The sequence below is a fragment of the Taudactylus pleione genome, unplaced genomic scaffold (assembly GCF_031769625.1).
Source record: "Taudactylus pleione unplaced genomic scaffold, aTauple2 ptg000085l, whole genome shotgun sequence".
Lineage (NCBI taxonomy): Eukaryota > Metazoa > Chordata > Amphibia > Anura > Myobatrachidae > Taudactylus > Taudactylus pleione.
The window spans coordinates 11,271,592-11,284,933 of NW_028284487.1; the positions used below are offsets into that span (position 1 = coordinate 11,271,592).

General features: G+C 35.9%; 4 non-coding genes across 4 annotated transcripts; all 4 read left to right on the forward strand.

Moving 5' to 3' along the window:
- The first annotated feature begins 1,626 nt into the window (after positions 1–1,626).
- On the forward strand, positions 1,627–1,700 carry TRNAF-AAA (transfer RNA phenylalanine (anticodon AAA)). The gene has a single exon. It is a non-coding gene; the product is annotated as a tRNA-Phe (tRNA).
- A 4,336-nt stretch (positions 1,701–6,036) lies between these two features.
- TRNAF-AAA (transfer RNA phenylalanine (anticodon AAA)) lies at positions 6,037–6,110 on the forward strand. The gene has a single exon. It is a non-coding gene; the product is annotated as a tRNA-Phe (tRNA).
- Positions 6,111–6,918: 808 nt separating this feature from the next.
- Positions 6,919–6,992, forward strand: TRNAF-AAA (transfer RNA phenylalanine (anticodon AAA)). The gene has a single exon. It is a non-coding gene; the product is annotated as a tRNA-Phe (tRNA).
- A 6,098-nt stretch (positions 6,993–13,090) lies between these two features.
- Positions 13,091–13,164, forward strand: TRNAF-AAA (transfer RNA phenylalanine (anticodon AAA)). The gene has a single exon. It is a non-coding gene; the product is annotated as a tRNA-Phe (tRNA).
- The last annotated feature ends 178 nt before the right edge of the window (positions 13,165–13,342 follow it).

Here is a 13,342-nt window from a genome sequence, read left to right on the forward strand (position 1 = left end):
TGAAGTGTGGGATGAATGCATTGGCTACAGTTAGCAGCCCTTGAAACTTGCTAGAGAACATCATAGACACATAAAAAACAGAGAATTTTTAAATCCATGTTAGGAATAAACAAAAATGTCATCCTTTGGCTGATGCAGCATTTCTCTATATGGCATACATAGAAAACTTTTTATCAAATATAGCAATATGGCAAATCTAAGAAATGCTAAGGCAAATTAATCAATCAGGACATTTATTTGGTGATTGAATCTACTATGGGGGACTAAGTTTTAAGACGAGAAGAAGAACAGACCTTTACTCTCATTAGTGCACACTGAAGAAGAAAATTCTTAAAACCAGAATATCTTAAAACCATAGCACAAGTGATGGATCACTGCATTCTTATTGCAACTTTTCCTATTTCCAAATGTTTGACAAACATCTCTCCAGTTGAAAACTGATTTGAAACAGCTTCAAAATTAGTTTGGAGTAAAAAAACCACTGAAGATGATGGGATTTATACAAAGTTTAAATATAGATAAGCTATCCTAAAATTCAACTTTAAGGAAATTGAACAAAGTTAGGTCCCACCAAGATTTGAAATCAGATTACTGGATTCAAAGTCCAAAGTGCTCACCATTACACCATGGAACCCATTATTAGAGAGTCTTCCTCTACTCAATATTGCTGATCTTTGAAATACTGAATGTTCTCCTGTTTTAGGTACATTTGGCATTTTTGTGTTTGCTGATGTTTTTATGTTTGGCCGGTTAGCTCAGTTGGTTAGAGCGTTGTGCTAATAACGTCAAGTTCATGTGTTCGATCCCCATACGGGCCATGTGCTTTTGCTTGTTGTCCTACAAGAAATGCCAAGAAGGGATATTATCCAGCGGCAAAGTGCATGAAGTGTGGGATGAATGCATTGGCTACAGTTAGCAGCCCTTGAAACTTGCTAGAGAACATCATAGACACATACAAAACAGAGAATTTTTAAATCCATGTTAGGAATAAACAAAAATGTCATCCTTTGGCTGATGCAGCATTTCTCTATATGGCATACATAGAAAACTTTTCCTCAAATATAGCAATATGGCAAATCTAAGAAATGCTAAGGCTAATTAATCAATCAGGACATTTAATTGGTGATTGAATCTACTATGGGGGACTAAGTTTTAAGACGAGAAGAAGAACAGACCTTTACTCTCATTAGTGCACACTGAAGAAGAAAATTCTTAAAACCAGAATATCTTAAAACCATAGCACAAGTGATGGATCACTGCATTCTTATTGCAACTTTTCCTATTTCCAAATGTTTGACAAACATCTCTCCAGTTGAAAACTGATTTGAAACAGTTTCAAAATTAGTTTGGAGTAAAGAAACCACTGAAGATGATGGGATTTATACAAAGTTTAAATATAGATAAGCTATCCTAAAATTCAACTTTAAGGAAATTGAACAAAGTTAGGTCCCACCAAGATTTGAAAGCAGATTACTGGATTCAAAGTCCAAAGTGCTCACCATTACACCATGGAACCCATTATTAGAGAGTCTTCCTCTACTCAATATTGCTGATCTTTGAAATACTGAATGTTCTCCTGTTTTAGGTACATTTGGCATTTTTGTGTTTGCTGATGTTTTTATGTTTGGCCGGTTAGCTCAGTTGGTTAGAGCATGGTGCTAAAAACGCCAAGGTCATGTGTTCGATCCCCATAAGGGCCATGTGCTTTTTCTTGTTGTCCTACAAGAAATGCCAAGAAGGGATTTTATCCAGCGGCAAAGTGCATGAAGTGTGGGATGAATGCATTGGCTACAGTTAGCAGCCCTTGAAACTTGCTAGAGAACATCATAGACACATAAAAAACAGAGAATTTTTAAATCCATGTTAGGAATAAACAAAAATGTCATCCTTTGGCTGATGCAGCATTTCTCTATATGGCATACATAGAAAACTTTTTATCAAATATAGCAATATGGCAAATCTAAGAAATGCTAAGGCAAATTAATCAATCAGGACATTTATTTGGTGATTGAATCTACTATGGGGGACTAAGTTTTAAGACGAGAAGAAGAACAGACCTTTACTCTCATTAGTGCACACTGAAGAAGAAAATTCTTAAAACCAGAATATCTTAAAACCATAGCACAAGTGATGGATCACTGCATTCTTATTGCAACTTTTCCTATTTCCAAATGTTTGACAAACATCTCTCCAGTTGAAAACTGATTTGAAACAGTTTCAAAATTAGTTTGGAGTAAAGAAACCACTGAAGATGATGGGATTTATACAAAGTTTAAATATAGATAAGCTATCCTAAAATTCAACTTTAAGGAAATTGAACAAAGTTAGGTCCCACCAAGATTTGAAAGCAGATTACTGGATTCAAAGTCCAAAGTGCTCACCATTACACCATGGAACCCATTATTAGAGAGTCTTCCTCTACTCAATATTGCTGATCTTTGAAATACTGAATGTTCTCCTGTTTTAGGTACATTTGGCATTTTTGTGTTTGCTGATGTTTTTATGTTTGGCCGGTTAGCTCAGTTGGTTAGAGCATGGTGCTAATAACGCCAAGGTCATGTGTTCGATCCCCATAAGGGCCATGTGCTTTTTCTTGTTGTCCTACAAGAAATGCCAAGAAGGGATTTTATCCAGCGGCAAAGTGCATGAAGTGTGGGATGAATGCATTGGCTACAGTTAGCAGCCCTTGAAACTTGCTAGAGAACATCATAGACACATAAAAAACAGAGAATTTTTAAATCCATGTTAGGAATAAACAAAAATGTCATCCTTTGGCTGATGCAGCATTTCTCTATATGGCATACATAGAAAACTTTTTATCAAATATAGCAATATGGCAAATCTAAGAAATGCTAAGGCAAATTAATCAATCAGGACATTTATTTGGTGATTGAATCTACTATGGGGGACTAAGTTTTAAGACGAGAAGAAGAACAGACCTTTACTCTCATTAGTGCACACTGAAGAAGAAAATTCTTAAAACCAGAATATCTTAAAACCATAGCACAAGTGATGGATCACTGCATTCTTATTGCAACTTTTCCTATTTCCAAATGTTTGACAAACATCTCTCCAGTTGAAAACTGATTTGAAACAGCTTCAAAATTAGTTTGGAGTAAAAAAACCACTGAAGATGATGGGATTTATACAAAGTTTAAATATAGATAAGCTATCCTAAAATTCAACTTTAAGGAAATTGAACAAAGTTAGGTCCCACCAAGATTTGAAATCAGATTACTGGATTCAAAGTCCAAAGTGCTCACCATTACACCATGGAACCCATTATTAGAGAGTCTTCCTCTACTCAATATTGCTGATCTTTGAAATACTGAATGTTCTCCTGTTTTAGGTACATTTGGCATTTTTGTGTTTGCTGATGTTTTTATGTTTGGCCGGTTAGCTCAGTTGGTTAGAGCGTTGTGCTAATAACGCCAAGTTCATGTGTTCGATCCCCATACGGGCCATGTGCTTTTGCTTGTTGTCCTACAAGAAATGCCAAGAAGGGATTTTATCCAGCGGCAAAGTGCATGAAGTGTGGGATGAATGCATTGGCTACAGTTAGCAGCCCTTGAAACTTGCTAGAGAACATCATAGACACATACAAAACAGAGAATTTTTAAATCCATGTTAGGAATAAACAAAAATGTCATCCTTTGGCTGATGCAGCATTTCTCTATATGGCATACATAGAAAACTTTTTCTCAAATATAGCAATATGGCAAATCTAAGAAATGCTAAGGCAAATTAATCAATCAGGACATTTATTTGGTGATTGAATCTACTATGGGGGACTAAGTTTTAAGACGAGAAGAAGAACAGACCTTTACTCTCATTAGTGCACACTGAAGAAGAAAATTCTTAAAACCAGAATATCTTAAAACCATAGCACAAGTGATGGATCACTGCATTCTTATTGCAACTTTTCCTATTTCCAAATGTTTGACAAACATCTCTCCAGTTGAAAACTGATTTGAAACAGTTTCAAAATTAGTTTGGAGTAAAGAAACCACTGAAGATGATGGGATTTATACAAAGTTTAAATATAGATAAGCTATCCTAAAATTCAACTTTAAGGAAATTGAACAAAGTTAGGTCCCACCAAGATTTGAAAGCAGATTACTGGATTCAAAGTCCAAAGTGCTCACCATTACACCATGGAACCCATTATTAGAGAGTCTTCCTCTACTCAATATTGCTGATCTTTGAAATACTGAATGTTCTCCTGTTTTAGGTACATTTGGCATTTTTGTGTTTGCTGATGTTTTTATGTTTGGCCGGTTAGCTCAGTTGGTTAGAGCATGGTGCTAATAACGCCAAGGTCATGTGTTCGATCCCCATAAGGGCCATGTGCTTTTTCTTGTTGTCCTACAAGAAATGCCAAGAAGGGATTTTATCCAGCGGCAAAGTGCATGAAGTGTGGGATGAATGCATTGGCTACAGTTAGCAGCCCTTGAAACTTGCTAGAGAACATCATAGACACATAAAAAACAGAGAATTTTTAAATCCATGTTAGGAATAAACAAAAATGTCATCCTTTGGCTGATGCAGCATTTCTCTATATGGCATACATAGAAAACTTTTTATCAAATATAGCAATATGGCAAATCTAAGAAATGCTAAGGCAAATTAATCAATCAGGACATTTATTTGGTGATTGAATCTACTATGGGGGACTAAGTTTTAAGACGAGAAGAAGAACAGACCTTTACTCTCATTAGTGCACACTGAAGAAGAAAATTCTTAAAACCAGAATATCTTAAAACCATAGCACAAGTGATGGATCACTGCATTCTTATTGCAACTTTTCCTATTTCCAAATGTTTGACAAACATCTCTCCAGTTGAAAACTGATTTGAAACAGCTTCAAAATTAGTTTGGAGTAAAAAAACCACTGAAGATGATGGGATTTATACAAAGTTTAAATATAGATAAGCTATCCTAAAATTCAACTTTAAGGAAATTGAACAAAGTTAGGTCCCACCAAGATTTGAAATCAGATTACTGGATTCAAAGTCCAAAGTGCTCACCATTACACCATGGAACCCATTATTAGAGAGTCTTCCTCTACTCAATATTGCTGATCTTTGAAATACTGAATGTTCTCCTGTTTTAGGTACATTTGGCATTTTTGTGTTTGCTGATGTTTTTATGTTTGGCCGGTTAGCTCAGTTGGTTAGAGCGTTGTGCTAATAACGCCAAGTTCATGTGTTCGATCCCCATACGGGCCATGTGCTTTTGCTTGTTGTCCTACAAGAAATGCCAAGAAGGGATTTTATCCAGCGGCAAAGTGCATGAAGTGTGGGATGAATGCATTGGCTACAGTTAGCAGCCCTTGAAACTTGCTAGAGAACATCATAGACACATACAAAACAGAGAATTTTTAAATCCATGTTAGGAATAAACAAAAATGTCATCCTTTGGCTGATGCAGCATTTCTCTATATGGCATACATAGAAAACTTTTTCTCAAATATAGCAATATGGCAAATCTAAGAAATGCTAAGGCAAATTAATCAATCAGGACATTTATTTGGTGATTGAATCTACTATGGGGGACTAAGTTTTAAGACGAGAAGAAGAACAGACCTTTACTCTCATTAGTGCACACTGAAGAAGAAAATTCTTAAAACCAGAATATCTTAAAACCATAGCACAAGTGATGGATCACTGCATTCTTATTGCAACTTTTCCTATTTCCAAATGTTTGACAAACATCTCTCCAGTTGAAAACTGATTTGAAACAGTTTCAAAATTAGTTTGGAGTAAAGAAACCACTGAAGATGATGGGATTTATACAAAGTTTAAATATAGATAAGCTATCCTAAAATTCAACTTTAAGGAAATTGAACAAAGTTAGGTCCCACCAAGATTTGAAAGCAGATTACTGGATTCAAAGTCCAAAGTGCTCACCATTACACCATGGAACCCATTATTAGAGAGTCTTCCTCTACTCAATATTGCTGATCTTTGAAATACTGAATGTTCTCCTGTTTTAGGTACATTTGGCATTTTTGTGTTTGCTGATGTTTTTATGTTTGGCCGGTTAGCTCAGTTGGTTAGAGCATGGTGCTAAAAACGCCAAGGTCATGTGTTCGATCCCCATAAGGGCCATGTGCTTTTTCTTGTTGTCCTACAAGAAATGCCAAGAAGGGATTTTATCCAGCGGCAAAGTGCATGAAGTGTGGGATGAATGCATTGGCTACAGTTAGCAGCCCTTGAAACTTGCTAGAGAACATCATAGACACATAAAAAACAGAGAATTTTTAAATCCATGTTAGGAATAAACAAAAATGTCATCCTTTGGCTGATGCAGCATTTCTCTATATGGCATACATAGAAAACTTTTTATCAAATATAGCAATATGGCAAATCTAAGAAATGCTAAGGCAAATTAATCAATCAGGACATTTATTTGGTGATTGAATCTACTATGGGGGACTAAGTTTTAAGACGAGAAGAAGAACAGACCTTTACTCTCATTAGTGCACACTGAAGAAGAAAATTCTTAAAACCAGAATATCTTAAAACCATAGCACAAGTGATGGATCACTGCATTCTTATTGCAACTTTTCCTATTTCCAAATGTTTGACAAACATCTCTCCAGTTGAAAACTGATTTGAAACAGTTTCAAAATTAGTTTGGAGTAAAGAAACCACTGAAGATGATGGGATTTATACAAAGTTTAAATATAGATAAGCTATCCTAAAATTCAACTTTAAGGAAATTGAACAAAGTTAGGTCCCACCAAGATTTGAAAGCAGATTACTGGATTCAAAGTCCAAAGTGCTCACCATTACACCATGGAACCCATTATTAGAGAGTCTTCCTCTACTCAATATTGCTGATCTTTGAAATACTGAATGTTCTCCTGTTTTAGGTACATTTGGCATTTTTGTGTTTGCTGATGTTTTTATGTTTGGCCGGTTAGCTCAGTTGGTTAGAGCATGGTGCTAAAAATGCCAAGGTCATGTGTTCGATCCCCATAAGGGCCATGTGCTTTTTCTTGTTGTCCTACAAGAAATGCCAAGAAGGGATTTTATCCAGCGGCAAAGTGCATGAAGTGTGGGATGAATGCATTGGCTACAGTTAGCAGCCCTTGAAACTTGCTAGAGAACATCATAGACACATACAAAACAGAGAATTTTTAAATCCATGTTAGGAATAAACAAAAATGTCATCCTTTGGCTGGTGCAGCATTTCTCTATATGGCATACATAGAAAACTTTTTATCAAATATAGCAATATGGCAAATCTAACAAATGCTAAGGCAAATTAATCAATCAGGACATTTATTTGGTGATTGAATCTACTATGGGGGACTAAGTTTTAAGACGAGAAGAAGAACAGACCTTTACTCTCATTAGTGCACACTGAAGAAGAAAATTCTTAAAACCAGAATATCTTAAAACCATAGCACAAGTGATGGATCACTGCATTCTTATTGCAACTTTTCCTATTTCCAAATGTTTGACAAACATCTCTCCAGTTGAAAACTGATTTGAAACAGCTTCAAAATTAGTTTGGAGTAAAAAAACCACTGAAGATGATGGGATTTATACAAAGTTTAAATATAGATAAGCTATCCTAAAATTCAACTTTAAGGAAATTGAACAAAGTTAGGTCCCACCAAGATTTGAAATCAGATTACTGGATTCAAAGTCCAAAGTGCTCACCATTACACCATGGAACCCATTATTAGAGAGTCTTCCTCTACTCAATATTGCTGATCTTTGAAATACTGAATGTTCTCCTGTTTTAGGTACATTTGGCATTTTTGTGTTTGCTGATGTTTTTATGTTTGGCCGGTTAGCTCAGTTGGTTAGAGCGTTGTGCTAATAACGCCAAGTTCATGTGTTCGATCCCCATACGGGCCATGTGCTTTTGCATGTTGTCCTACAAGAAATGCCAAGAAGGGATTTTATCCAGCGGCAAAGTGCATGAAGTGTGGGATGAATGCATTGGCTACAGTTAGCAGCCCTTGAAACTTGCTAGAGAACATCATAGACACATACAAAACAGAGAATTTTTAAATCCATGTTAGGAATAAACAAAAATGTCATCCCTTGGCTGATGCAGCATTTCTCTATATGGCATACATAGAAAACTTTTTCTCAAATATAGCAATATGGCAAATCTAAGAAATGCTAAGGCTAATTAATCAATCAGGACATTTAATTGGTGATTGAATCTACTATGGGGGACTAAGTTTTAAGAAGAGAAGAAGAACAGACCTTTACTCTCATTAGTGCACACTGAAGAAGAAAATTCTTAAAACCAGAATATCTTAAAACCATAGCACAAGTGATGGATCACTGCATTCTTATTGCAACTTTTCCTATTTCCAAATGTTTGACAAACATCTCTCCAGTTGAAAACAGATTTGAAACAGCTTCAAAATTAGTTTGGAGTAAAAAAACCACTGAAGATGATGGGATTTATACAAAGTTTAAATATAGATAAGCTATCCTAAAATTCAACTTTAAGCAAATTGAACAAAGTTAGGTCCCACCAAGATTTGAAATCAGATTACTGGATTCAAAGTCCAAAGTGCTCACCATTACACCATGGAACCCATTGTTCGAGAGTCTTCCTCTACTCAATATTGCTGATCTTTGAAATACTGAATGTTCTCCTGTTTTAGGTACATTTGGCATTTATGAGTTTGCTGATGTTTTTATGTTTGGCCGGTTAGCTCAGTTGGTTAGAGCGTGGTGCTAATTATGCCAAGGTCATGGTTCGATCCCCATACGGGCCATGTGCTTTTTCTTGTTGTCCTACAAGAAATGCCAAGAAGGGATTTTATCCAGCGGCAAAGTGCATGAAGTGTGGGATGAATGCATTGGCTACAGTTAGCAGCCCTTGAAACTTGCTAGAGAACATCATAGACACATACAAAACAGAGAATTTTTAAATCCATGTTAGGAATAAACAAAAATGTCATCCTTTGGCTGATGCAGCATTTCTCTATATGGCATACATAGAAAACTTTTCCTCAAATATAGCAATATGGCAAATCTAAGAAATGCTAAGGCTAATTAATCAATCAGGACATTTAATTGGTGATTGAATCTACTATGGGGGACTAAGTTTTAAGACGAGAAGAAGAACAGACCTTTACTCTCATTAGTGCACACTGAAGAAGAAAATTCTTAAAACCAGAATATCTTAAAACCATAGCACAAGTGATGGATCACTGCATTCTTATTGCAACTTTTCCTATTTCCAAATGTTTGACAAACATCTCTCCAGTTGAAAACTGATTTGAAACAGTTTCAAAATTAGTTTGGAGTAAAGAAACCACTGAAGATGATGGGATTTATACAAAGTTTAAATATAGATAAGCTATCCTAAAATTCAACTTTAAGGAAATTGAACAAAGTTAGGTCCCACCAAGATTTGAAAGCAGATTACTGGATTCAAAGTCCAAAGTGCTCACCATTACACCATGGAACCCATTATTAGAGAGTCTTCCTCTACTCAATATTGCTGATCTTTGAAATACTGAATGTTCTCCTGTTTTAGGTACATTTGGCATTTTTGTGTTTGCTGATGTTTTTATGTTTGGCCGGTTAGCTCAGTTGGTTAGAGCATGGTGCTAATAACGCCAAGGTCATGTGTTCGATCCCCATAAGGGCCATGTGCTTTTTCTTGTTGTCCTACAAGAAATGCCAAGAAGGGATTTTATCCAGCGGCAAAGTGCATGAAGTGTGGGATGAATGCATTGGCTACAGTTAGCAGCCCTTGAAACTTGCTAGAGAACATCATAGACACATACAAAACAGAGAATTTTTAAATCCATGTTAGGAATAAACAAAAATGTCATCCTTTGGCTGATGCAGCATTTCTCTATATGGCATACATAGAAAACTTTTTCTCAAATATAGCAATATGGCAAATCTAAGAAATGCTAAGGCTAATTAATCAATAAGGACATTTAATTGGTGATTGAATCTACTATGGGGGACTAAGTTTTAAGAAGAGAAGAAGAACAGACCTTTACTCTCATTAGTGCACACTGAAGAAGAAAATTCTTAAAACCAGAATATCTTAAAACCATAGCACAAGTGATGGATCACTGCATTCTTATTGCAACTTTTCCTATTTCCAAATGTTTGACAAACATCTCTCCAGTTGAAAACAGATTTGAAACAGCTTCAAAATTAGTTTGGAGTAAAAAAACCACTGAAGATGATGGGATTTATACAAAGTTTAAATATAGATAAGCTATCCTAAAATTCAACTTTAAGGAAATTGAACAAAGTTAGGTCCCACCAAGAATTGAAATCAGATTACTGGATTCAAAGTCCAAAGTGCTCACCATTACACCATGGAACCCATTGTTCGAGAGTCTTCCTCTACTCAATATTGCTGATCTTTGAAATACTGAATGTTCTCCTGTTTTAGGTACATTTGGCATTTTTTAGTTTGCTGATGTTTTTATGTTTGGCCGGTTAGCTCAGTTGGTTAGAGCGTGGTGCTAATTATGCCAAGGTCATGGTTCGATCCCCATATGGGCCATGTGCTTTTTCTTGTTGTCCTACAAGAAATGCCAAGAAGGGATTTTATCCAGCGGCAAAGTGCATGAAGTGTGGGATGAATGCATTGGCTACAGTTAGCAGCCCTTGAAACTTGCTAGAGAACATCATAGACACATACAAAACAGAGAATTTTTAAATCCATGTTAGGAATAAACAAAAATGTCATCCTTTGGCTGATGCAGCATTTCTCTATATGGCATACATAGAAAACTTTTCCTCAAATATAGCAATATGGCAAATCTAAGAAATGCTAAGGCTAATTAATCAATCAGGACATTTAATTGGTGATTGAATCTACTATGGGGGACTAAGTTTTAAGACGAGAAGAAGAACAGACCTTTACTCTCATTAGTGCACACTGAAGAAGAAAATTCTTAAAACCAGAATATCTTAAAACCATAGCACAAGTGATGGATCACTGCATTCTTATTGCAACTTTTCCTATTTCCAAATGTTTGACAAACATCTCTCCAGTTGAAAACTGATTTGAAACAGTTTCAAAATTAGTTTGGAGTAAAGAAACCACTGAAGATGATGGGATTTATACAAAGTTTAAATATAGATAAGCTATCCTAAAATTCAACTTTAAGGAAATTGAACAAAGTTAGGTCCCACCAAGATTTGAAAGCAGATTACTGGATTCAAAGTCCAAAGTGCTCACCATTACACCATGGAACCCATTATTAGAGAGTCTTCCTCTACTCAATATTGCTGATCTTTGAAATACTGAATGTTCTCCTGTTTTAGGTACATTTGGCATTTTTGTGTTTGCTGATGTTTTTATGTTTGGCCGGTTAGCTCAGTTGGTTAGAGCATGGTGCTAATAACGCCAAGGTCATGTGTTCGATCCCCATAAGGGCCATGTGCTTTTTCTTGTTGTCCTACAAGAAATGCCAAGAAGGGATTTTATCCAGCGGCAAAGTGCATGAAGTGTGGGATGAATGCATTGGCTACAGTTAGCAGCCCTTGAAACTTGCTAGAGAACATCATAGACACATAAAAAACAGAGAATTTTTAAATCCATGTTAGGAATAAACAAAAATGTCATCCTTTGGCTGATGCAGCATTTCTCTATATGGCATACATAGAAAACTTTTTATCAAATATAGCAATATGGCAAATCTAAGAAATGCTAAGGCAAATTAATCAATCAGGACATTTATTTGGTGATTGAATCTACTATGGGGGACTAAGTTTTAAGACGAGAAGAAGAACAGACCTTTACTCTCATTAGTGCACACTGAAGAAGAAAATTCTTAAAACCAGAATATCTTAAAACCATAGCACAAGTGATGGATCACTGCATTCTTATTGCAACTTTTCCTATTTCCAAATGTTTGACAAACATCTCTCCAGTTGAAAACTGATTTGAAACAGCTTCAAAATTAGTTTGGAGTAAAAAAACCACTGAAGATGATGGGATTTATACAAAGTTTAAATATAGATAAGCTATCCTAAAATTCAACTTTAAGGAAATTGAACAAAGTTAGGTCCCACCAAGATTTGAAATCAGATTACTGGATTCAAAGTCCAAAGTGCTCACCATTACACCATGGAACCCATTATTAGAGAGTCTTCCTCTACTCAATATTGCTGATCTTTGAAATACTGAATGTTCTCCTGTTTTAGGTACATTTGGCATTTTTGTGTTTGCTGATGTTTTTATGTTTGGCCGGTTAGCTCAGTTGGTTAGAGCGTTGTGCTAATAACGTCAAGTTCATGTGTTCGATCCCCATACGGGCCATGTGCTTTTGCTTGTTGTCCTACAAGAAATGCCAAGAAGGGATATTATCCAGCGGCAAAGTGCATGAAGTGTGGGATGAATGCATTGGCTACAGTTAGCAGCCCTTGAAACTTGCTAGAGAACATCATAGACACATACAAAACAGAGAATTTTTAAATCCATGTTAGGAATAAACAAAAATGTCATCCTTTGGCTGATGCAGCATTTCTCTATATGGCATACATAGAAAACTTTTCCTCAAATATAGCAATATGGCAAATCTAAGAAATGCTAAGGCTAATTAATCAATCAGGACATTTAATTGGTGATTGAATCTACTATGGGGGACTAAGTTTTAAGACGAGAAGAAGAACAGACCTTTACTCTCATTAGTGCACACTGAAGAAGAAAATTCTTAAAACCAGAATATCTTAAAACCATAGCACAAGTGATGGATCACTGCATTCTTATTGCAACTTTTCCTATTTCCAAATGTTTGACAAACATCTCTCCAGTTGAAAACTGATTTGAAACAGTTTCAAAATTAGTTTGGAGTAAAGAAACCACTGAAGATGATGGGATTTATACAAAGTTTAAATATAGATAAGCTATCCTAAAATTCAACTTTAAGGAAATTGAACAAAGTTAGGTCCCACCAAGATTTGAAAGCAGATTACTGGATTCAAAGTCCAAAGTGCTCACCATTACACCATGGAACCCATTATTAGAGAGTCTTCCTCTACTCAATATTGCTGATCTTTGAAATACTGAATGTTCTCCTGTTTTAGGTACATTTGGCATTTTTGTGTTTGCTGATGTTTTTATGTTTGGCCGGTTAGCTCAGTTGGTTAGAGCATGGTGCTAAAAACGCCAAGGTCATGTGTTCGATCCCCATAAGGGCCATGTGCTTTTTCTTGTTGTCCTACAAGAAATGCCAAGAAGGGATTTTATCCAGCGGCAAAGTGCATGAAGTGTGGGATGAATGCATTGGCTACAGTTAGCAGCCCTTGAAACTTGCTAGAGAACATCATAGACACATAAAAAACAGAGAATTTTTAAATCCATGTTAGGAATAAACAAA